Source organism: Lagopus leucura, unplaced genomic scaffold (genome assembly GCF_019238085.1).
Source record: "Lagopus leucura isolate 7727_CA_CO unplaced genomic scaffold, USGS_WTPT01 Super-Scaffold_100001, whole genome shotgun sequence".
Taxonomy (NCBI): Eukaryota; Metazoa; Chordata; class Aves; order Galliformes; family Phasianidae; genus Lagopus; species Lagopus leucura.
In genome coordinates this window covers 58,482,265-58,486,918 of record NW_024962262.1, presented here as the reverse complement: position 1 = coordinate 58,486,918, position 4,654 = coordinate 58,482,265, and the positions used below count along the sequence as shown (strand labels likewise).

At 37.8% G+C, this 4,654-nt stretch overlaps 1 long non-coding RNA gene across 1 annotated transcript; it reads left to right on the top strand.

Annotated features, from left to right (window-relative positions):
* Positions 1-1,680: 1,680 nt before the first annotated feature.
* LOC122177198 lies at positions 1,681-4,058 on the top strand. Its single transcript, XR_006177977.1, has 3 exons — positions 1,681-1,712; positions 3,520-3,611; positions 3,703-4,058. It is a non-coding gene; the product is annotated as an uncharacterized LOC122177198 (long non-coding RNA).
* The last annotated feature ends 596 nt before the right edge of the window (positions 4,059-4,654 follow it).

Sequence of the window (4,654 nt, the reverse complement as noted above, 5' to 3'; positions counted from 1 at the left end):
CTTTTCCTAGAGCTACCATACTGTTAAAACATAAGATTTACACATAAAAGATGTAGCTTTTAAAGATAAATTTTAGTAGAAATCTATTTATTAAGCACCTGAGAAAGGGGGAAAAAATGGCTTCAGTCACATTTTCTCCTCATTATTCTGTCTCATGCTCTTTGTCCTGAGTGAGAGAGTATTTGGCCTTCTCTTTCATATCCCCTAGGACTGGTTCATCAGTTTCTTATTTACTCTGTTCACTGAAGAATATTGAAGCCCAGGGTAGTGATCATGAAATACTGCAAAGTTAACATAAGAATTGTCAATTTAATTATAAGCAATACTGAGAAACATAATATACACCAATAAGCACCAATTATGAGTTTTTATTATGTCAGTGATTATGTTGCTTTTAGCACTGTCTTTCTCGTGGAACACACAAAAGAAGCAGAAGTTAGTAGGCCTAAATAGTCAGTAAAATCATCAACCAAATGCAAAAATAGTAGCCAAAGGTGTCCCCAAACTGAACAAAAATGATTTTAAATCTCAACAATGGAGATAAGGAACAGCAGTAAATGTAGGCTTATTAGCATACTGATGTGTTTAGCACTGGATTAAGTCAAAGATGGGAAAACTACAGTGTGCCGATAATTAGAAAACCCCTCTATTTTGATCGCTTTAGTAGATTTGCATGGATCACAGACTCCATCTAAAGGGTTTTATTGAAAGAACTTAGCTCATGTTTTATTCATGTTATCAGGTGCCATGACTAATAAGGATCAACCATTTCTTCTCCAGGGATCACAATAAGCCAAGGTTTTATTTTATTTCCTTTCTGACAATACAGGTTCTTCTGAGACTGCATTTACTTTTTTTTTTATGCAGCTCCTTTCCAGAAAGGCATAAAATAATATATAGAAGGGGTGCTTTTTCCCTTTCATCCTCTACTTGATGATATCTACCTCAAAATGGACACTTGCAGCCTAGTAGAATGTTCTGAGAGAAAAAAAAAAGCAAACAAAAAAAAAAACAAAACAAAAAATCTTATTATGATTTGCAAATATCAGTAGTTTTGCAGAAATACTGTTTTATTTACATCTATCACTTCAGATTAAAGCTACTTATTTTCTTTTTAGTCATTTTTCCCTGAGGACTCTGCTGACATTCAAATCTGAAAATTTAAGATGGTACTTAAAAATTCTCCTCGAATACCCCAGTAATATAACTGACACGGAATTGAGGATTTAGCTCTAACGTTCTTCCTTTAGTTTTCACCTTCTGTGCAGAGAAACAGAGCAGCCCATTTCTTTATCATACTTTAATCTTTTCTTCCCCTGTCCTCTCTCTGTGCCACTGTCCTGGTTCTGCTTTGTCCTTCCAGTCAATAAATGTACAAGTGCATTGGTACAGAACTCTCTGACCAAATGCTGTGGGGACAAGTTTCCTTTCTCTTAACCTCTGTGCTTTGATTTCTTTCCATTCATATACTTTTTTTTTTTTTTTTTTTAGGTTGTATGGGAACTGCTGAATCATGGCCTGAACCTCTGATTAACCACCTGAGGAGAGCCACGAGTCAGCCCTGTGAGCACAGATGAAGGCAATTCACCTGTGCTTCTGGAAGGGGTGGAGCCCGGCTCCACTTCTCCTAGACCCATTTAAGAGCTGGCTACCAGTAGGGAAGGATCTCTTCTGGGGATCCCTTCTCTAGAGTTTTGCAGTGAGCTCAGGATGTAAGTAGGCATTGTATCTATTCTCTTTTTGCTGTTGTGATCTGCTTTGCCAAACTCTGTTGTTTATTTCATAATTATAGCATCTTTATATTCATTGATTACACATAAGCGTATCTCTATTATTTTCTAAAAAAATAGTGACGTTACCCAGTCTTGCTTTCCTTCAAGCTACATTTTTGAAGTGCTTTCTCTGCTTCGTTAATCATGCCTGCAATGATCACTGTATGGCTGTCTTTCATAGCACAGCGTTTTGCTGTATTTTGACCTTTCAGACACCACATGTAATACATAGTTAGAATTTACATTTCTCCCAATCTCTCCAAGTTTCACTCTGCCCCTTCTGATAGCTTTTGGAGCTCCTGCTGTCCCAGTCTTGCTATGTATTTGTAAAGTGCACAGTGCTGGCATTACTTTTTTGTTAGTAGAAAAGGTTATTGGTTTTAGTACTCACATGTCTCCCTAATGAAGAGAAGAAAAAGAATATACATCTGCTCCTAAATTTCAATTAGAAAACTTCAATTCTCAGTGTGTGGAACAGTCAGGAAGTAAATAGACAGGTTTGATAAGAAAAAATTGGTGAAGAGTGTGCATCCATTTCTACTTCAGTAAAACTGAGCCAAATCCAATATTGCTTTTTTTAATCAGCCAGGAGACAAAATACTGAGCTCCACAGCTCAATTCACCTAAGCTTATCTTTTTGTCTCAAAAGTAGAAGTGATCTTGTTTTACGTCAGCTTGTAAGTCTCAAGACTTCAGCATCCAGATTGACAAATGTTGTTCAACTACGCAAAAAGACACGGTTAATTACTGCTTTCGTAGCATTGTAGCTAGGACTACCGTAGTATTTTCTCTGAAGAGTAACACTCAGAGTACTAAAAAAAAAATTGCATAGCCTTGCTTGCCAGCAGGGAAATCATATTTAGTCAGTGTGGGTAGAAAAGAACTGTTGTCTTCACTAACAGCAGATGTCACGTTGCTTGGAATTAACTTCTATGTTGTGGGAAGTAACAATAGTGAAGATAGCAAACTGTTTTGTTATGAAGATGTAGTATTCCATACGTATTTTAAACAGATTGATTACTACTTATTGTTTCATGTGTGATCAAGAAGTATGGCTTTAGGAAAGTACTTGTTTTGGAGACTGACAATTAATACATTGTTTCCAATTGACTGTGAAATTTGCACGTTTCCTGTCATTACAGTACAAATTATAATGAAAAAACTGCAACTGTTGTCCAGGGGCCAGCACTCTGTTGGCTGCCAGGGGTTGGTGTGCGGGCTAGTTGGATGAAGGACAGCTGGAAAGTCACAGAAAGATACAGAGAAACTGAAGCTGTGCATTAGAATGCAAACAAGTGAAACAGCGACTATAGTACAGTGTTGGTTTATGTGGTATGTGCTTTGAGAAACCACATAAAAGCGAAGCATCATAAAGAATGTGAAGGAAGACAAAAGAAATTATTCTGAAATCACTGAGAAAGTGAATTTTAAGGTGGAGATTACTGAGAGAAAACACTGCGGTGGAAATGGAAAATAAATAGCAGGTCAAGATTGACATCATTTAGGGTGCGAAGGAAGGGCTTACAAATCAACTGAATATGAAACATTACACAGGGTGAGCCTCAGTCATGAAGTACTTTTCCAGTGAAGACCAATCAAGTTATATTGCTGTACATCATTATGAAAGAAAGACAGAGATGCTGTGATAAAAGTAGCAAACCAGGTCAATTATCTGCTTAACATGCTTTGTATTGGATGGGGAATACTCACCACGATCAAAATTGAGACCTTCTTAACTTGTTCACAGGTTGTTTTACAGTTATAAATGTGAAAATAGAGAACCCATGAGAAAGAAGGCTAGAAATAAAATATTTCTACTTTAGGACCAAGCCACAGTAGGTAAGTGCATCTTTTGAAATGGTTGTCAGTCTTTCTTGATTTTCCTGCCCTTAAACTTTTAAATCTTACTTTTGGATATTTTCTACAACAGCATCTGAGAAGCTAGACACATTGCAGAAACTCTTCCCTGTTTTCAGACTTGATTAGAGACTGGTCTGTCAGGAAAAGGAGGATTTCAGCTTTAAAATGAGCCTTTGGAAACACTGCCCAAGTGTGAATACTGATCTTGCATCCAGTGTACAACTTGACCTTGACAAAAGTAGGAGCCGAAGTATTAAGATGTTCTCCTTAAATGTGTGAAGTCATGGTGCAGAGAAACAAAACTGGAGTAAGCCTTGGTCTTTCATATCTCTCTGGACTTTTCTTACCAGCCCAGGATCTTAGAGTCATAGAATCACAGAAACACAGAACAGCTTGGGTTGGAATGGTCCTCAAGGATCATGAAGTTCCGCCTCCCAGCCACAGACAGCACTGCCAGCTCTTAGATCAAGTCCTAGACCAGACTGCCCAGGGCCCCATCCAACCTGGCCTTAAACACCTCCAGGGATGGGGCATCCACAACCTCTCTGGGCAGCCTGTTCCAGCACTTCACCAGTGTCACAGTAAAACACTTTCCCCAACATCTAATAAAAATGTTGTTCTTGTGCAATTATAAACATAACAAACACCCTTTTAAAATGTAGAAACTACGTGTTTTTGTTGTTTGTTTGTTGTTTTTCTTTTGTTGCTGTAACTGCTTTGATAACATTGGCATTTTTAGGGAGACTACATAATGTCCAGAAAGTTGATTTGCCATGAGGTCTATTTTCTTTTACTCATTGACTAGATGTAGAGTGTTACAGGAATATTCATCAAAAATCAAGATTGTAACTGAACACACAACTTAATAAGATGAAAGGCAATGGATGAGTCTGGAAAAACCAGCACAGTCTGAATTCCCCTTTAGGGTACCTTGGACTCTTGTTCTGGGTAGCTGAACTGAGAATATGATGCACTTTGCTGTATGTCACGCTGGGGATTGCAACTAGTAGTAGCCCCTGTTT